General features: G+C 41.5%; 8 non-coding genes across 8 annotated transcripts; 5 read left to right on the top strand and 3 right to left on the bottom strand.

The window, feature by feature from the left end:
* Nucleotides 1-1,699: 1,699 nt before the first annotated feature.
* Nucleotides 1,700-1,773, top strand: TRNAI-AAU (transfer RNA isoleucine (anticodon AAU)). The gene has a single exon. It is a non-coding gene; the product is annotated as a tRNA-Ile (tRNA).
* A 3,930-nt stretch (nt 1,774-5,703) lies between these two features.
* TRNAG-CCC (transfer RNA glycine (anticodon CCC)) lies at nt 5,704-5,774 on the top strand. Its single transcript has one exon. It is a non-coding gene; the product is annotated as a tRNA-Gly (tRNA).
* Nucleotides 5,775-7,687: 1,913 nt separating this feature from the next.
* On the bottom strand, nt 7,688-7,759 carry TRNAQ-CUG (transfer RNA glutamine (anticodon CUG)). Its single transcript has one exon. It is a non-coding gene; the product is annotated as a tRNA-Gln (tRNA).
* Nucleotides 7,760-11,030: 3,271 nt separating this feature from the next.
* TRNAG-CCC (transfer RNA glycine (anticodon CCC)) lies at nt 11,031-11,101 on the bottom strand. The gene has a single exon. It is a non-coding gene; the product is annotated as a tRNA-Gly (tRNA).
* A 1,936-nt stretch (nt 11,102-13,037) lies between these two features.
* Nucleotides 13,038-13,108, top strand: TRNAG-CCC (transfer RNA glycine (anticodon CCC)). The gene has a single exon. It is a non-coding gene; the product is annotated as a tRNA-Gly (tRNA).
* A 4,140-nt stretch (nt 13,109-17,248) lies between these two features.
* TRNAQ-CUG (transfer RNA glutamine (anticodon CUG)) lies at nt 17,249-17,320 on the top strand. The gene has a single exon. It is a non-coding gene; the product is annotated as a tRNA-Gln (tRNA).
* Nucleotides 17,321-19,313: 1,993 nt separating this feature from the next.
* Nucleotides 19,314-19,385, top strand: TRNAQ-CUG (transfer RNA glutamine (anticodon CUG)). The gene has a single exon. It is a non-coding gene; the product is annotated as a tRNA-Gln (tRNA).
* A 610-nt stretch (nt 19,386-19,995) lies between these two features.
* On the bottom strand, nt 19,996-20,066 carry TRNAG-CCC (transfer RNA glycine (anticodon CCC)). The gene has a single exon. It is a non-coding gene; the product is annotated as a tRNA-Gly (tRNA).
* Nucleotides 20,067-20,619: the final 553 nt, after the last annotated feature.

Below are 20,619 nucleotides of genomic sequence, written 5' to 3'. Positions count from 1 at the left end.
AGAAACTCCTCTGTATTCGGGGAATGGACTTCCACAGTTGACATTTGTGTTTTATTGATTGTATATAGAAATACAGGTGATTTAGGTGACTTATTTTATAACATGTGTCATATTGATTTTGTACAGCTTGATTGAATTTGTTTAAATTAATTTTTTGCTGAATTCCTTAAGATCCTCTAAATAAGTCATGTCATCTCCAAAAAGGCAAAAATTGTTTCCTCTTTGACCATGCTTATTCTCTTGAGTTCTTTTCCTTTTTTTAAAAAAAATTGCTTTAGCCCTCATTTCTAGGAGTTTCTTAAATAGGAAAGTATTCTTCCAATACTCTTTATCTTGTTAGAAAGCTTATCTCCATTACATATGTTTGATCTTGGTCTTTAGATAGCTAGGCCTCCTCTTCCTTGTTGTTTAGCAGAAATGGTTATTACATTTTATCAATAGTCATTTTTACCTCTGTTAATATAATCTTATTATTCCAATTATTTATATTGAGTGACATTATATTTATAATGTTCCTTATGTTGAATTCCTGCAACATTTTTGTTATAAATTCAAGTGATTAAAGTGTATAATTATTCTAATATGCTGTAGTCTATTTGCTAATATTCCATTTTCATCATATTTCCCCTCCTGATCAATCATACAAGGACAAAAAAAGCAAACATATTAGGTTGAAGACATTTCTCATTCACTGAAAGCATAGTCTTTGAGGAAAATGTTAGCAACAGATTTTGTTTTAAATTAGTATTTTCAGACTTCAAATCAGAACAAAGAAAAGGAAATGAAGGTCCTTCCTTTTAACAGTTAAATATAGTCAAGCAAAACAAGTTTAGTTATTGGCTGTTTCTGAAAATTTCTAGTTCACTGCCTCTGTTAGAAGATCTGGAATGCAAGGTTCATGATCAGTCTTCTGGAATCTTGATTGGGTTTTGCATCAGCCGTCTTTCTGAAAACTATGTAAGTTGTTTTTTGTTTGTTTTTTTTTTTTGTTTCCCCAAGATTCTCTGAATTCATCTCTTTTGCCATTTTTTGCAGCCCAAAGATATTCCTTTGTATTACTGTAGTATATATCCAGCCATTCTGCAATCAGAGGACACCCTCCTCACTTCCTGTGTGTGTGTGTGTGTGTGTGTGTGTGTGTGTGTGTGTGTTTTTCCTTAAGTGTTTCTATAAATTTTTTCTTATGCAGTCTTACTGCATCGCTGGGTCCGTCATTCCAAAATATGTAGGAAATGTTTGAATAAATTCCCATTTCCGACGACAATGAATTCATTCTTACTAAGTTGTATCCGATTCTTTGTGACCCTGTGGACCGCACAGTATATGAGGTTTATTTTGACAAAGATACTCCAGAATATTAAGGTAAACTAAACAGAAGGGACTTGCCCAGGTCACAGCCAAATTTGAATTCAAGTCTTCCCGATTCCATACCAAGAGCCATGAATTCATAATTTTGTTTTTATTCACATCCATTCCTTGGGGGGAGGAGAGAGGGAAAAGAAAAGGGGGGAAGGTTCCCAGAGAAAGAAAAACATTCTGTTATTGGTAGGCAAGTTTCTAGTGTGCAAAATACTATGGGAATGTTCAAAAAGTCCAGTCTGATGACATGGATTTATCTGACAAAATTAACTATTTTAGGAATCCCATAAACCTTTCAAGTATTCATGTAAGATTTGACTAAAGAGAGACATCATGTCAGGGCCGGTTAGCTCAGTTGGTTAGAGCGTGGTGCTAATAACGCCAAGGTCGCGGGTTCGATCCCCGTACGGGCCATCCTTTTTACGAAAGTCTATTTGTAAATCAATACCATCGGAAGCTGAAGGCCCTACTTGCTACACCTGCCCAAGGTAAATTTGAATGCTGCCTACTTAACCCAGCTAATGACAACCACAAATAAAGTTCCCAGCAACAAATTGGGCTGAAGGAGAATAGCAAAACCTCCCCAAGTAGAGTTACCTCACCTCCATTTCTGAAGATACTCCTTTTATTAGTAAACTGTACTTGCCCACTCACCTAAAGTTTCTAAAATACTTTTTATTTCAGGTCACTAGAATTTCTCTCTTGCCAAACCACTCCAGAAAACCATCCCATTTTACCAGCAATAGGCTTTACAGGAAAATAAATGAATGAATAAACAAACAAATAAATAAAAAGGGGAAGCAGAGGGAAGCAGAGCAAAACTGAACAAAACTTTAAAAAGAATAGAAACATGTGGAATGTGCCACCGCAGTGGACCTCCGACGCTTCCGCTAAAGAACGCAGGTCGGGATATCTTCTAAGGTCTCTCCTTTGAAGTTATGCTGTTTGTCATTTTGCAACATTCAGATCTGAAGGTTATGTGTGGTTGCTCTTTCCACTTTCGTCCGTGTAAATACCGTTTTATTGACTCTGCTTACTCACTGCATCAGAGTGTGGAAATCGCTCCATTCTTCTCTAAGCTCTAATGGGCTCTAACCTCGAACAATTAGTCCTTGTCTCTTACAGCACCGCCGTATTCCGCGACATTCATGCTCCCCCGTTGGTTCAGCTGCTCCTCCCGAACATCCGCATCTGATTCCTTGAAACCCTGCCGTGAGCAGTCCCTGACTGGTACATCCTCTGAAGCACGGTTGCTGTTCTCTTTCCCCAAAATACAGGGAACCAAAAGGACAAATGCACTCCGTGTCCAATGACACAAAGAGGGAGAAACCGTTGACGGGAACTAGGAAACACGCAGATTGGATTGTCCCAGTTGCTCAGCACTGAATCAACACCGTCCTCCGGATAAGTTGACAGGATTCGGAACTCAACAAGAATTTCTCTGGTCCAGAGGAGAACTAGAGATCATTATTGATCACAAAATAGAAGATTTTGGTTACATCAAACTAAAAAGTTTCTGTACAAATAATACTAATGCAAACAAGATTAGAAGGGAAGTAACAAATTGGGAAAATATTTTTAAAAACAAAGGTTCTGACAAAGGTCTCATTTCCAAAATATATAGAGAACTGACCATAATTTATAAGAAACCGAACCATTCTCCAATTGATAAATGGTCAAAGGATATGAACAGACAATTCTCAGAGGGAGAAATTGAAACTATATCCACTCACATGAAAGAGTGTTCCAAATCACTACTGATCAGAGAAATGCAAATTAAGACCACTCTGAGATACCACTACACACCTGTCAGATTGGCTAAGATGACAGGAACAAATAATGATAAATGTTGGAGGGGATGTGGGGAAATTGGGACACTAATACATTGCTGGTGGAGTTGCGAAAGAATCCAGCCATTCTGGAGAGCAATCTGGAATTATGCCCAAAAAGTTATCAAACTGTGCATACCCTTTGACCCAGCAGCGCTACTACTGGGATTATATCCCAAAGAAATACTAAAGAGCGGAAAGAGTCATATATGTGCCAAAATGTTTGTGGCAGCTCTTTTTGTTGTGGCTAGAAACTGGAAGATGAATGGATGTCCATCAGTTGGAGAATGGTTGGGTAAATTGTGGTATATGAAGGTTATGGAATATTATTGCTCTGTAAGAAATGACCAGCAGGAGGAATACAGAGAGGCCTGGAGAGACTTAAATCAACTGATGCTGAGTGAAATGAGCAGAACCAGAAGATCACTGTACACTTCAACAACAATACTGTATGAGGATGTATTCTGATGGAAGTGGAAATCTTCAACATAAAGAAGATCCAACTCACTTCCAGTTGATCAATGATGGACAGAGGTAGCTACACCCAGAGAAGAAACACTGGGAAGTGAATGTAAATTGTTAGCACTAATATCTGTCTGCCCAGGTTGCATGTACCTTCTGATTCTAATGTTTATTGTGCAACAAGAAAATGGTATTCACACACATGTATTGTACCTAGACTATATTGTAACACATGTAAAATGTATGGGATTGCCTGTCATCGGGGGGAGGGAGGGGGGGTAATTTGAAAAAATGAATACAAAAATTTAAAAAAAAAAAAAAAAAGAATTTCTCTGGTCCGTCGCCTTTAACTCCAAGCAAGAGAGCTGACTCGAGTGGGGCCGTCCAGCTAGCTAGCTGGGTGTTCGCCAGTTGGAATGGCCCAAAGAACGGTTCCGAGATCCTGCTGCACGCGAAGCCGTTACCCGCGAGGCGGGAAAGAAAAGCGAACTGCTCGGAGTATCGAGGAGCAGCAGCAGAGTTGAGGTGGTGTGTGGACACACTCAACCTGGAAAGAGACGCCACCCCATCCCCTCCTCCCGCGCCCACATCTAGTTTGCGGCTGCAGGAGCCCCAGCCCGGAGTCCCCAGAAGGGCACATGGCCTGCCACATCGGCGAGTACAGCCCAGTACTAGTAGCCTGAGAGCGTTCCGGAACGATGGCGCACTATTCTGTGCTTCGGGTGCCAGGAGCTAAGTGGGGTTGGCTGATACGAGGTCTACATCCCAGAGAGAACGAAGAAAGAGGGAAAGGACCCGCACGAAGCAACAGTTGTTATGGCAGCTCTTTCTGCAGAGACACAGAACTAGAAAATAAAGGCCTGCCCATGGATTGGGGAACGGCCCAACAGAGTGTGATATCTGAATGCAATGCATGCCAGTGTGCGGGAAGAAATGCAAAAAGAGTTTCAGGGAGAGCACAGATGTTATCCGATCCTTGACTTTTTACCGCCATTGTTTAAGGAGAGCGGTGAGACTGTCAGCAGTGCTTGGAGCAGTCGTACTGTTTCTCCCTTGCTTAAAACCCCTAGCTTCTCTTATTTATGAGACTGGTTTCGGCCTGGTTTTCTGACTGTCTTTATCGATCTTATTATTATGTTAAAAGCATCACCGATGCCGAGCCGAAGCCTGATCTCTCCCTCTCTGTCTGACTGTCTCTTTGTCTCAGTCTCCACCGTTGTCTCTCTTTCTGTCTCTACGTGTCTTTTGGTTTCTCTCCCTCTCTGTAGCATCGGGTTTGAAGTAGATACGTTAGCATGAACCGTGTGAAAATGTAACTGAGCCACAGTGAGCTGCAGAGCTCTCTCAGAAGCTTCTGGATCCGTTCTAGTCCCACCGCCCAATTAACCGCTGGGAAGCTGTGGTTACCTGAATCACTGACTTGTTTTCACTGAATATCTTTATTGAATGTCCTGTCAGAGTGTCAGAGTCTACTCCGAAGTATTCTGGGATCACTATGGCTGTACAACTCTCGGCACTTGGAGTTAGTGGTGTGGTCGTGTATTTCGGGCCCTCAGTGGACCCAGTGATCCAGAGCTCTCGGTTTTGTCTGGCACAAAGTCTTAGTCATCATTTTAACGCTTGTCCAAGAGGCAATGTGAGAACTGCGAATTTCCCAGACCTTCATGAATCAAGTCAGGGTAAGCTACTGTAATTGTTTTGGAGGGAGAGAGGGCTTTTTACGCATCCTGTCCTAGTTCCATTAAAAGCCAGATAGTTTATGCTCTCCATTGTATTGCGGTTGCTTATTATTCGTCAAGCCAAGAAAGAGAATGTAAGGGTGAAGCTAGAGAGTTCTATGTGGGAGCGACTCTAGTGAAGTCGGGCTTTGCAGTGGGTTGAGCCAGGTTGTGTGGACCGTAAGAGTTTGGAGGGGTGATCTTTAGAGCTATTTTGTATGAGTCCGTGAATTTACACAGCAGGAACGTGAGGCCTTGAAAGATGAACTGCCTTTAGAAAGAACTTCGAGTTTCTTTCCATCGAGGACCCTCCTAGGAAGCTGGGGTCTCTGTGTGCATTGGTGGTTCAGTGGTAGAATTCTCGCCTCCCACGCGGGAGACCCGGGTTCGATTCCCGGCCAATGCAGCATTGTTTTAGGAATCCAATCTCTTCCCTCTCTCCTACCGACCGCACTCGTTGCCCCTCCCCGTCCGCCCAAATAAGTTTCTCTGCAGCCTCTTTATATCTTGGACTAACTAGAACCTCCTGGCAGGTTGGAGACCTCACCCTGTTCCTGTTTTCTTTCTCTTTCTGGCCATTGCCATGCCATTTGTGTTCTTCGTCCTCCCCCCTCCCCCAATAGACTTTGTATTATTACAAAATATAATTATATTAAGTGCTCTTGGATAGGCCGAGCGAATATAATAAAGATGACAATACTCCCTAACTCCCTAAACTAATCTATTTAGTGCTATGCCAATCAGACTTCCAAGAAATTATTTTAATGACCTAGAAAAAATAACAACAAAATTCATATGGAAGAACAAAAGGTCGAGAATTTCAAGGGAATTAATGAAAAAAAAAATAATCAAATGAAGGTGGCCTAGCTGTACCTGATCTAGAACTATATTATAAAGCAGCAGTCACCAAAACCATTTGGTATTGGCTAAGAAATAGACCAGTTGATCAGTGGAATAGGTTAGGTTCACAGGACAAGATAGTGAATAAAAATAGCAATCTAGTGTTTGACAAACCTAAAGATCCCAACTTTTGGGATAAGAATAAGAATTCATTATTTGACAAAAACTCCCGGGAAAATTGGAAATTAGTATGGCAGAAACTAGGCATGGACCCACACTTAACACCACATACTAAGATAAGATCAAAATGGGTCCATAATTTAGGCATAAAGAACGAGATCATAAATAACAAAGGATAGTTTACATCTTAGACTTGTGGAGGAGGAAGGAATTTGTGACCAAAGGAGAACTAGAGATCATTACTGATCACAAAATAGAAAATTTTAACTACATCAAATTAAAAAGCTTTTGTACAAACAAAACTAATGCAAACAAGATTAGGAAAAAAAAAGTAATAAATTGGGAAAACATTTTTAGAGTTAAAGGTTCTGATAAAGGCCTCATCTGGAAAATATGCAGAGAATTGACTCTAATTTATAAGAAATCAAGCCATTCTCCAATTGATAAATGGTCAAAGAATATGAACAGACAATTTTCAGATAATGAAATTGAAACTATTTCCACTCCTATGAGTGTTCCAGATCACTACTGATCAGAGAAATGCAAATTAAGACAACTCTGAGATACCACTACACACCTGTCAGATTGGCTAAGATGACAGGAACAAATAATGATGAATATTGGAGGGGATGTGGGAAAAGTGGGACACTAATACATTGCTGGTGGAGTTGTGAAAGAATCTGGCCATTCTGGAGAGTAATCTGGAATTATGCCCAAAAAGTTATCAAACTATGCATACCCTTTGATCCAGCATTGCTGCTATTGGGCTTATATCCCAAGGAAATAGTAAAGAAGGGAAAGGGACATGTTTGTGACAAAATGTTTGTGGCAGCCCTTTTTGTAGTGGCTAGAAACTGGAAAATGAATGGATGCCCACAATTGGAGAATGGTTGGATAAATTGTGATATATGACTTTGTATTGAGCACCTACTGCCCCCTTAGTCTTTTGCTTGCGTACCTTTCTTCCAGAGCTTATAGGACGGGGCCTGGCAAACAGTGTTTAGATCCACTCACCACTTGAATGACTGTTTTGAGCTCCGTAAGACGAGTTCTGGATCCTCAGGGATCCTGGAATTTGAGAGTGAAGTCCAGAAATAGGAGTAAAAGATCAATTTCCTCCATATAGGCTTTCCCCAAATACACATTTCAAATCATGCACATTCCCGGTTCTCTCTTTCCAAAGTTTAACCACAACCCAGCCCACGAAGGAAAAAAAAAAAAAAAAGTAGTAATAATTGCAGTAGTCAGTCCATCACTTTGGATCCAATGTGACGTAACCGGGAAATCTTTTTCAAAAGAAGGTCCCACCGAGATTTGAACTCGGATCGCTGGATTCAGAGTCCAGAGTGCTAACCATTACACCATGGAACCACCTGAGGGGATTTTGTCTTTCACTCTTTTTCAGTAACATTCAGACCATTTACCTTCCGGTGAAAAGTTTTTTTTTTTTTTTTTTTTTTTTCCAATAAATTCAACCTCGTTCATGAATAAGAAACAACGTCCATGGCAACGAACACAGAACCAGACATTTCCTTTGACCGCCTGTTTGATTCTGAGAGTGCGCTCTGTAGTTCTGATTCTCGTCCTTCCTTTTTTCTGTCTCCGTCTCTAAAGGCCCTAGGTGGAAAGGAAACCAGGCCATCCCAAACGAGGAGAATTGATACTGGTCCTTCTGGACTGTGGTTCCGAGGGGCTAAAGTTATCAACGTGTTCCCTCTCCCGCAAGCTAAACGGGCTCTGCACCAGAACTTGTTGGTTGTGATCATTTTTGTGAACCCTTTTCGTAGTTGGATTCGAGGATGAATGCTTTAAGGAGATCGGTCTCAGACCTCTTTTCATTGTTTAAATCAGGGCTTCTTAAACTTTTCCAACTCGCGACCTCTTTCCACCCAAGTAATTTGTACGTGATTCCCGATATATAAGTATATCAAACATAAACAAATCAAATATTTGTTGAAAATGGATTATAATAAGTTTTGCTTACAATAGTTTCCATAGGATATTTGTTATCAGATCTTCCTATACTCCAAAATTCATGGATTCGAAATCCAGCCGAAACAGTTGTGTCCCCTCCTAACAGCACCCCCCCCCCAAATAAGCTCTAAGTCTGATTTTGGAAGAGGAAAGGAGTCTCTTTCACATAACTAGCTGTCTATAGTCCTTGAGAGCCCAACAGCATTTTCTTGAATCCAAGTTGATATTCTATTCTCGATAAAAATGCCTTTACTAGACATACGTATGAGGCGCACTTCTGGAAAAAGTCCCTGCTCTGACAGTTCCAGCGCTCCATCTCCTCAAATCACTCATCCTCCAGTCCAGCTATGATAGGAGTGCATAAAAAAGATCGTGACCACCAAGCTTTGGTGCAGAACCCCCTCAGAACCACAGTTCAGAAACGCCACCACCAACCCTCCTCCCCTTTTCCACTTAGGACCTTCCAGAGACATGTAAGAACCAGAAAAAGAGTTCTCAATCACAGGAGGGGAAGGAAAAGAAATGGAGAATGAGCGCATTTAGAAAGATGCTGGAGAGAAGGAATCAGTGTTGTCCAACAATTTTCCAGTTCTCTGCTCCAGAAGGAAGGGGAAAAAAATAGAAATGAGAATAGAGGGAAAGAGAAGAGGAGGACGAAGAGAACGAGGATGAAGACAGAGACAAACATGGAGACAGCGTGAGTCAGTAATTGAAGGCCTCATAATTTGCTCTTGCACAAAATAGAGCTGTTTAAGGAACGGAACTCCAAATTAAAGTGGGATGTACAAGCTCCAGATGTCGGTGAAAGCTGGTGAAATAGAGCAATGCTTTCAGAGGTTCGATGATCTACTTGTAGGCATTCTGGACACTGGACTCGCCTCTGAGTCTATCGTTTCAGGTTCACTCACTTGGGTTTCATTTTTAGGAAATTGCATTTCTCCGTGCATGGACAAATATGCTTTTAATCTTGATTCTTCTTTGGTTCCCATGGGACGGATTCTTCTACTTAGCCTTTCTTCCACTACTTTGCGTTGAGGCGCTATTTGACTAGAGCGCTCTGGGAGCATGGTTCTCCCAAGCTTTTCTGCCTCTTTACGCTGACTTCCGTGCTTCATCCACCAAGTGCTGCTCTCTTCCTTATCCGGATCTCAGCGTCTTTACGCATCTAAGTAAGGGTCTTGTGGGCATTTCTCTGACCTTAGTGTCCTTGGTTCCTAGTTTAGGACCTTGCATACTACGTGGTAATTTCTCGATGTTTTGGGATTTGAGCGTGTGCGCGTTTTCATGCGCCCGGGCGCCGAGTGCATCGAACTGATTATCTGTCCCCATTTCTGGGTCTTCGGCCCCCTGCTCCCCTCTCACCCTTTCCCCCTCCCCGCCCCCGCTCCAGAGAGTTCAGATACTAGCCAAGGTCTAATCCTGTAGCGTCAAAAGGTGCTCTTTTAGACTTTGAGTGAATGGGTTAATCCCAAAGAGAATATTATCAAAGACGTTAGAACACTCGTGCTTGTAAAATGTATAACGCCCCGCCCCCCAAAAAAAGTTATCAAAAAACTCGGATTGTGGAAACGGAGAGCAGAGAAATGGGTATAGCAGAGCCCATTTCCCAGTCAACTGTTTCCATAACTTAATTAAATTCCGGAGCCACCATAGTATTGCGAATGTAAGCATGTTTCTCCTCACCCTACCCATTCACTACACTCTACCTCAGTTCATATAAACTTTCCCAGTATATTCTGAAATGAGCTCATAAGTTACTTCTTGTGGTGGATTCCCTTGTATTTATATATCATATTTTGTTCAGCCACTCCCCATTTTAATGGGAAATCTCTCCTACTCTCAAGTTCTTTGTTACTTCAAAAACTATTTTTGTACACTTGTTTTTTCCTCTCATTTTTATCTCTTAGGATATAGATCTAGTGGTCAAAATTTTTCTATCAGCTTTATATAAATTTATATTTGTATAAATTTAGCTTAGACGTAGTTACACCCATTGGTTCTACCCTCTAAGACAAGTTTGTATAGAATAAATGAATTTAGTTGGGCCCCAAAGCATAGGTTAAGCTTATACCCTAGCAGTCTAACTTAGTTTCATTTAGATAAGCTTAGGTGGTCTCAAGGTACCGACGGAACTGTCCATACGTGTGCACCCCAGATAAAATGCCTTCTCCTCTTCTGAAACTTCTAAAAGTTGTATTTAAAGAAACTTCTAAAAGTTGTATTTAAAAAACCATGGTTTTGTTCACCTGTCAGCCGGCCTAAGCACTCCGTCACTCAACGCGACTCGCTAGCCTGGCAGGAAAGCCGGCCTAGATTCGGTCAAAGGAAATCCACAATCTCGCCTTGTTGGTAGTCGGGGTGATCCAGTACCCTTGATTTAAAATCTGTGACTTTCTATCCTTTGGAACATATCTGGGGGACTGAGATCGGGACAGGAAGTGGTGATTTGGCTTTGCCGGCAGCCTTAAGAGATCTTCCAAAACATCTGGTTAATTCAGGCAGCCCTAAGTGGTCTTACCTAGACAAACCCTTAAGCACCTGTTGTTTCAATAAATTATGTGTTGAAAATTAATCCCACCTGAAACTCAGTCACCTTCGGCACCAGTTCAGGACACTATAAAGAACCACTTAAAAGGAAAAAGGTGCTTAAGCGTTGAAAGAAAGAGCTTGCATTGGCCGGGAATCGAACCCGGGTCTCCCGCGTGGGAGGCGAGAATTCTACCATTGAACCACCAATGCTTTCTTGTAGTTTTTTGGCTTATCTACTTCTCTTCATTTATTTTAGGGGACTCTAATGAAGTAGGGATATCTTTATAAAATTACCTCAACTCTCTAGGCCTCAGGTACCTGATCTACAAACATAGCAGCACCAGTGTACTTCCTTGGCGCCTCGAAACTTATGGGCCTTTCCTCTCCTTAGCTTTCCTTGCTCTTGTCAGGGCTCAGTCCCCAAAGACTGTGTATTTCACTCATACCTGCATGCAATCTGGGTTCAGAAATACATTTCACTCAGACATAGGAATATCTCTAGCCCTGTATCCCTTCTCTGAAAAAATCGTTTGTTTTTGTTTTTGTTTTTGAGCTATAAAACTCTCCCTCGAAAACGGGTTGGCAGAAAATAGACACTCTAGAAAAATCCCCAGCCATGCCTTCTCCAAGCCACATCTAGTTAGACCATTGTGGACGTATATATAACTTACATGGAGAATACAATTTATATAAGCAATGGGCTTTTTTTCCCCATCCCTTTCTTCTTAACTTCCCTGAAGATTAATACTATTGAATATTGTTTTCCCCTGGACATCTTTTCCAAGCTTAGTTTTTTGTTTTTGCTTTTGTTTTTTTCCCTGGCACAATTGTATTATTTCTTTTCCTATCCGTCTATTTCTTCCTCAATTTCTTCCAGTTGTTCCTCATCCACATACCACATTTTAACTGAGGTTGTACCCCAAAGCTTTGTCCTGGACATTCTTGTCTTCTCTCTCTAAATATCATTTCTTTTTGGTAAAAAATAATACTAATGATAGACATGTTTCTTTTCCAACCCTTCCCCACATTAAAAAAAAATAAAAGGAAATCAAAAGCCCCATAACATATTTATAGTCTGGCAAAACAAATGCCTGCGCTATCCATATCCAAAATGTATGCCTCTTTTTACATTTTGGATTCATTGTCTCCCTGTCAGGGAATTGTCAAAAAACATTATCATCATTCCTCTGAAATCATTGTGGATCATTACAAAGGAAAGAAATCTGCAACCTTTCCCTGTTGTTTGTCTCTAGAATCTTGTTAGTCCATTAACTGTTTTCTCAGGTTCTCTCTGCCCATACTGTGTCACAGTTTATATAGACCTTCTCAGTATATTCAGAAATGAGCCCATCTTGTAGTGGATTTTCTTATATGTATATATCATATTTTATTCAGCCATTCCCCACTTGATGAGGCATCTCCCTTCCTTTCAAGTTCTTTGTTACTTCAAAAAGAGGTTACTTTTGTAAATTTTCCTTTTCCTCTCACTTTTATTTCTTTGGGATATAGATCTAGTGGTCCTTCAACATTTTCTTTCTATCAGCTTATCAGCTCCCATTAATTTGACTACCAATTCCAAGCAAAAGACTTAATATATGTATGTATTATTACATATATACATGTGCATGCATATTTGTAAATTATATACACATATATGTATGCATGCACGTATGCATAGACATATGTGCAAAGACATACACGTGTGCTATTTAAGTAAATACATGTGTACATATGAAATGGCTGGTTTCTGCTTTCTCCTTGAAAATTGACCTAGTGTGAAAATATAATTGAAGCCCAAGAAGAATTATGGCATTGTTGCTTTGGTGTGTGTGCGTGAGAGAGACAGAGACAAAGACACTCTAAGGATTGAGCTGTGGGTAAGAGCAAAGAAAGCTAAGAGGAGAATGAAAAGCACAGATTTCTAGGCATCAAGAACCTTAGGACTGGGGGGTCTGCTGGAGTTATTGGTGCCCTATTGTGCAGATCTGGGACCCGAGGTCTAGAAGGTTAGGTTATTTTGTAAAGATTTCCCTCTTTATTTTTGTAAAGATTTATTATGTCTTGTTGTTGTCCCCTGTTCTTAACCTCTCCTCCCTCCCCAGGCGATAGAGGAATAGAAGAATTAGGAAAAAAGGCTAAAATCAAGGCATTGGTGGTTCAGTGGTAGAATTCTCGCCTCCCACGCGGGAGACCCGGGTTCGATTCCCGGCCAATGCAGTGTCATTTTAGAGACCCGTTCACTCTTAAATCTTTGAATTGTTTTAAGTGATTCTCCTTATACTGTAAGGCTTTCCGACCTCTTAATAATTTGATCTCTCTAGGATTCACCCAATCAGTCAAGGTATAAATAAGTATCTACTGCAGCTTTAGGCGCCAGAACTTGACGTGTCCGGGCTCTACAAAGAAGCAGGAAGGGGGTGGTGGGGGTCCGACCATCAATACATAAGGACAAATACATAAGAACTGATTGTTCGATCAGCGTAACTCCTAAGCATCTGAAAACACGCACACGCGCCCTCGCGCGCATACATTTCTTATTCTCTCCCTACCAGGGATACAAAGCAATGCAAAAAAGAGCCTACAGTGTAATGTGCAGTTTAAAACTAGGAACCAAGGACGTCCAGACGAAGGGAGATAGACTCCAAGTGCTTAGTTGGATTGTAGTGACGCGGAGATCCGGCGGTCTAAAAGAGGGGTCCTCCCTCGCGTAGCTGGACTCGAGGATGAATGACCTGAAGAGAGGGACTATCTACCGTAGTTGCGGGAAAGGAACTCCTTCCTCTTCCAATCGCGAAGGGAGAAAGGGACCTAGGGAAAATTTGGGATAGCCGCGCAGAGTTCTTTTCGATTTCGAACAGTGGATGTTTGAAGTGGACGAACTGTGATAGTACAGCATCGAAACTACTGTAAAGAATGAAAAGGAGGGAGGTAAGGGAAGGAATACATACACACATAAGCATACAGAGAGAGGCAAAAATAGAAGGGACAGGGACAGAGACGGGGATCTGAGAGTGACAGAGGCAGATGCATCCACGGAGTTGATGAATGGAGAGGATATATTGGACCCAGACTTTAGCCCCTGGGCTAGCCTATGAAAATTATTAACATAAGCATTTTGTTTAAAAAAACAAAACAAAAAAACCTTTGCTGAGTCCACAGAAGGAATTCTTTCTAACTATTCTTGAACCCAGGCAACCACACTGCTGTTTTGATTATTTCTGTGTTCAGTAAGTGCTGTCCCTAGACTATCTAAATAATTAGTTTCTAACAACCTCTGCATTTCTGTAGTAATTTTAGTATACCCAACTATGGCTTAGAGCCAGATTCGTGGCATAGAAGCAAGCATCTGCCGCCTGACACTAATTGCCAATCAGTTGCCTTTGCTACTTGAATCACCTGCTTTTGCGAAATAAAGCTTTGACTAAAAGAGAACCTACGTGAGGTTTCTCACTCCTACGCCAAAACAAGCGCTCTCCCGAAGCAGTTTTTCCTGGTCCCGAAACCCAGAAAAGGGGATCTCCTTTGAGGATCCGGGCTTATTGTTCAACCAAAAGAAGCAGAGGTAGGTGCTTCCTGTAGCATCCAGATCTTCTTCACAACCCTGGCTCACTCAGCATGCCCCACTCCCCAGAGGTATGAATATCTCACTTTGTAGAGATTGCTAACTAACTCATTCCGGCCACATTACAGCCCCTTTGTCAAACCCTCTCATCTCCTATCAGATTAATAAAAGAGAATGCTGGAGAATTATAAGGAAACTCTAGGTCCACCCCACCTGTTAGAAGATAACAAAAGCAGTGGAGGTCCCACACATCTTGTCCCATTAGCTTCCCAACCCAATTGAGGGGTGTAAGAGTCAGACCTCCCAGGGTCAACATTCCCTGAACTCTTGACACCTAAAACTATTACTAAAAGGAAACATTGACTCCAGCCAGTTCTGGGCCCCTAAGTAGTGTACTCTGGCACACCCTCCCAAAGCCAGGTCAGCCAGTGCCTCCAAGCCTGCCCCAGACCTTCGCAGGGCCCATCCAGCTGCTGCTGGAGTGTCGGTACCCCTGATAAAACCTAGTGTGCAGCATAAAGTGGGGTTACCAGTCAACCTCTGCCTTTGGTAAGTCCACCCTTCTCTGTTTCAATTGCAAAAACGTATTAGATATATATCTATGGCAAATTATTTTATTTCTGTTTGCTCTAGTTTTCTCATTTGTAAAGAGAAATAATAAAGGTTTTTGTGAGGATCACATGATTGTAAAAATGCTTAGCATAGGGCAAATGCTAACGAATATTAACTCTTTATTGGAGAATGTTTTGTAAATACAATTTAGGAGGTTGGGCTCTTTTACTTGAAATGAAGCAGAGGTTACATACAGCTAAGGCAATTTGGCTATAACTTATGAAAATTCTAAGATTGTTAACTAAGTTATTTAGGGCTATTTTCATAATGCTAAAATCTAAAATTGGTAATTATTGGGGGGGGGGAGAAAAAAAGGGATGAGGTGAAAGCCTAACCAGTTCACCTTGGGATCTAAGAGTGGGCGCTTTCCAGGTTTTTAAAAACCATCTTTTGAGCAAGGTCATCAGACATGGGAAAAGAGCATTTGGGGTGTTATATATATAATGTTCTGGGTAGCTTTCTTGGGACAAGCTAGCGAGGGATAAAGTCCAAAATTTTATTATCTCCTTCACAGTTTGGCTCTGATAGCTTTCTGGAGGCCCTCCAGAAAGCGTCTTGGTTACAGTGGAGGAAGCAGGAGAGCCATCATAGTCTCTGTCTTGAAGTCTCCCTCTGACTGAGTTTGTCCCCAGTTTACATGCTCTATTACAATTACAGTATACCGAATATAAACCAATCATTACGTAACTAGGGAACCATTTTTTGTTATAAGATTAAATCAATCATACTAAACCAGAGAACTCATATGCTAAACTAAATAATCATTGTTATATCAATTCCATTGAGCAAACACCTTGTTTAAATCAATCATACTGAGCCTTTAAGTATATTTCTCCAAAGTTCCTGCCCTTTACATATATAGTTCTCTAACAGGAAATGTGTTCACTGAGAATCTGTTTGTTTATTATATAGAAATGAATTCTAATTAGGATAGGGCTTTACACCAGTCTCAATTCAAGAAGGAGAAGAAAAAGAAGAGAAAGAAATTAAGTGAACGCTTGTCTGTGAGTTCTGGTAAATTTTTATTGCTTATTGCAACTTTATGAGAATAGAATCAACTATTAGAATTAATGTAGTGTGACTAGTGAAACTTACTATTTGAAATAAAATCTCTTGAGACAATAACTGGTGTTCTTTTGAATTTTTAATTCAAGTATGATTGTCTAGTGGATCATTAAGTTAGTAATGAACCATTCCAGAGAAATGCCACAAACTAAGAGGGATGTGATCCTGAACTGGTTACAAGTAGAGATCTATATCTGGGTAAGAGCTGAGAGGACAACTTTGGTTTCTAGCAATTTCCACATTTCTATAGCAATTTTATTTTTAATTAATACATTTTTTTTTGTTTTGTTTTCCCCAGTTACATTTAAGACAATTTTTACATTTGTTTTCAAAACTTTGAGTTCCAGATTGTTTCCCTATCCTCTCCCTCAACTCCTACTAAGAAAGTACATATGAGGGCAGCTAGGTGGAGCAGTGCATAGAGCATCCGACTTGAATTCAGGAGGACCTGAGTTCAAATTTGATCTCAGACACTTAAGACTTCCTAGCTGTGTGACCCTGGGCAAGTCACTTAACCCCAGCCTCAGGGGGGGGGGGGGGGAAGTACATGTGAAGTTATGTACAACATTTCCCTAAAAGTCATGTTATGAAAGAAAACATAAATTCCTCCCCCCTGGGGGAGAGGGACAGGGACAGGAAAAAACAGTTTTCTCTTGATGTAATAGGATTTTTCACCATAAATCCTTCAGAGTAGTCCTGGATTTAGAATTCCAGTCACCCACAGCTGATCATACCAGAACATTGTCTATAATGATTTTAGTATTCCTAAGTATGGCTTTGAGCCAGTTTTAACATTAGAAGCATTCTTCCCTCTGACATTGATTGCCAATTTGCAATCCATCCAAATTGCAAAATCCATGCAATTTGGCCCGCTGGATTTTTCGAAATAAAGCTTTTACTGAAAGAGGATCCTGTGTGAATGTTCTCAGTCCAACTCCAAAGCAAACGCTCTCCCGCAGCAAATGGAAGTGTCAGGTGGTGTGTTTGCAGGCGTAGACATTGTTCCTTTTTCTGGAACAAAGCAGAATTTCTTGAGAAAAAAGGAACTCGCTTTTGTAACGGAAGGTGAATGCCGTATATCTTGCTGAAAAAAGTTCAAAAATGGAAATGTAATGTGTGGTTCCATGGTGTAATGGTTAGCACTCTGGACTCTGAATCCAGCGATCCGAGTTCAAATCTCGGTGGGACCTTTTTCCAAGTCTTTCTCATCTTTAGTGATGGGTCCTGAAGCTTCTCATGACCTTTTGTACTAAGCCTCAGTTACATTTTCACACAGATCGTAAGAATGTTACTCGCCTCAAACCCTGCACTGGAGCGGGAGGGAGACACAAAGAAAGAGGGAGGCAAACACAAAGAGAGTGGGAGAGAGAAACAGAAAGACAAAGAGGGGAGCGGAGAGGCATAGAGAGAGGAGGATGGGAGGAGGAAGGAGAGAGGGAAGGGAATGAGAAGAAGAGGGAAGAACTGGGGAGAGGTAGAGGGGGAGGAAGAGAGAAACTGAGAAGAGCAGGCTTCTTCTGCTTGTCTTTTACCACAGAGACATCTCTCTCCCAGAACTCCCTAGCCAAAAACTACCTCGACGCTAAGGAATGGAAGAAAGTTTAAGTAGAAGAGTCCATCCCATTAGATCCAAGGAAAAATCAAGAAAAAGAACTATATTTGTCCGTGCATGATGAATTGCAATTTCCTCCCAATAAGTGAAATTGAACCAATAGACTTGGAAGTGAGTCCGTGTCCAGAATGCCTGCAGGTAGATCTCAAACCTTTTAAAACATTGCTATATTTCACTTTCTTTCACCGACATTCGAAACCGTATTCATTCCACTTTAATACGGAGTTCCGTTTCTTAAACAGCTACACTTTGTTCAGTGCACGAATCTTTTCTCAGTCTGTCTCTATCTCTACTTCCTCTTCCTCTTCCTTCTCTTCCTCCTCCATTCTTCCTATTTCTATCTCTCCTCCCTTCCTTCTGGAGCTGAGAATTCACTTGCACCTCCTAAATACACCCTTACTCCATCTTTTCCTTCCCCACCTATGATTGAGAACTCGGTTTTTTTTTTGTTTTGTTTTTGTTTTTTGTTGTTGTTGTTGTTGTTGTTCCAGGAGTGTCTCTAGAAGGCCCCAGGTTGGAAAACACACACACACACACACACACACACACACACACACACCAAAACCAAACCAAAACAAAACAAAAACAAAAAAAAAAAAAAAAAGAAAGAAAAAGAAAAAAGAAAAAAACCGGGCTATCCTAAGCAAAGAAGCCAGGTAATGGTGTTTTGGGGGCTGCGGTTCTATGGGGGTTCCTTTTCGCTCAAGCTAAGCAGGGTCTGCCCCAGAGCTTGCTGGTCACAACCAGTTTTGTATACTCCTTTCATAGTTGGCTTCGAGAATGAGTGATTTGAGGAGATGGGGAGCTGGAGTTGTCAGAGTAGGGACCTTTTCCCATAGTGCGCCTCACGCGTCTGTCTGGTAAAAGTCTCGGCACCTTTATTGAAAATGGAGTTTCAACTTCGATGCAAGAGAACTCTGTTGTGCTCTCAGGGGCTGTCGACAATTAGTTATTTCTCCCTCTTCCAAGATCTGATTTAGAGCTTAAGGAGGAAGGCAACACAATTGTGGGGAACAGTTGTTTCTGCAGGATTTCGTGCCCAGGACCCTTGGAGTGTAAGGAGATCTGATAACCCTGAGGAGGAAATTGCTGTAAGAAGAGCTTTTTAAACCGCTGGTCGAGAACCTATATAGGGAGTATCGTACCTGAATGTGGGTGTCGCGAAATTATGATTTATTGTCAATAAATGTTTGGTTTGTATATCTAGTTGATATACCTATATGGTCGGAGTCACGTAAAAAAATTTCTCGGATAGAAAAAGGTCGTTTTTCGGAAAAGTTTAAGAAGCCCTGATGTAAAGAATGAAAAAATGAGGGGGAAGAGGGGAACGGAGACTGAAAGGTAGAGGGAGCCTGAGAAGGACGAGAATTAAAGAGTGACAGAGATGCACCCACACACAGAATCAAACAGGTGGTCAATGGAAATGTGAGGTGATATGTTCATCGCTATGGGCGCTGTTTCTAATTCCCAAACAAAGTTGAATTTCTTGAGAAAAGGAACTCACTTTTGCAGAGGAAGGTAAATGGTCTGAACCTTGCTGAAAAAGAGCGACAGGCCACCTATGCTCAGGTGGTTCCATGGTGTAATGGTTAGCACTCTGGACTCTGAATCCAGCGATCCGAGTTCAAATCTCGGTGGGACCTTCTTTTCTCAAGTAAAAGATTCTTTCCTTATTTACCAGTTACATCACATTGTATCCAAAGTGATGGACTCCCTACTGGCAGTTATCACTACTTTTTTTTTCCTTTTTTTGAGTGGGTTGGGTTGTGCCTTAAATCTAGGAAACCTAGGAAAGAGGGAACCAGGAATGTGCATGATTTGAAATGTGTATTTGGGGAAAGCCTAGGTGGAGGGGATTGATCCTTTACCCCATTTCTGGACTTCTCTCTTACCTTCCAGGATAGCCGAGGATCCAGAACTCGTCTTACTGAGCTCAACAAAGAGTCATTCAAGTGGTTAGTGGGTCTACACTGTGTGCGAGTCCCCGTGCTAAGCACTGGGGATAGGGAGACAGGTACGCAAGCAAAAGAGTATGGGGCAGTAGGTGCTCAATACAAAATTTATGGAGGGAAAAACGAAGCTTACAAACGGCATGGCAATGGCCAGGAAGAGAAAGAAAGCAGAGACAGGGTGAGGTTCTAGTTAGTCCAATACATAGAGGAGCGGCTGAGAAACTTAATTGGGCGGAGGGAGAGGGGCGATGAGTGCAGTAGTTAGAAGAGAGGGAAGAGGATTGGATTCCTAAAATACAACTGCATTGGCCGGGAATCGAATCCAGGTCTCCCGCGTGGGAGACGAGAATTCTACCACTGAACCACCAATGCACGCAAGAGCCCTTTATCCCTAGGAGGGTCCTCGATGGAAAGAAATACGAAGTTCTTTCTAAAGGCAGTTCATCTTTCAAGGCCTCACGTTCCTGTTGAACTCGTACAAAATAGCCCCAAAGATTACCCCTCCAAACTCTTACCCTTCTGCACATCTACCCACACAACCCGGCTCAACCCACTGCAAGGCCCGACTTCACTAGGGTCGCTCCCACATAGAACTCTCTAGCTTCACCCTTACATTCTCTTTCTTGGCTTGACGAATAATAAGCAACCGCAATACAATGGAGAGCATAAACTATCTGGCTTTTAATGGAACTAGGACAGGATGCGTAAAAGCCCTCTCTTCCTCCAAACAAATTACAGTAGCTTACCCTGACTTGATTCATGAAGGTCTGGGAAATTCGCAGTTCTCACATTGCCTCTTGGACAAGCGTTAAAATGACTAAGACTTTGTGCCAGACAAAACCGAGAGCTCTGGATCACTGGGTCCACTGAGGGCCCGAAATACACGACCACACCACTAACTACAAGTGCCGAGAGTTGTACAGCC

This window comes from Sminthopsis crassicaudata, chromosome 4 (genome assembly GCF_048593235.1).
Source record: "Sminthopsis crassicaudata isolate SCR6 chromosome 4, ASM4859323v1, whole genome shotgun sequence".
NCBI classification, from domain to species: domain Eukaryota; kingdom Metazoa; phylum Chordata; class Mammalia; order Dasyuromorphia; family Dasyuridae; genus Sminthopsis; species Sminthopsis crassicaudata.
This window is presented reverse-complemented; position numbering and strand designations above follow the sequence as displayed.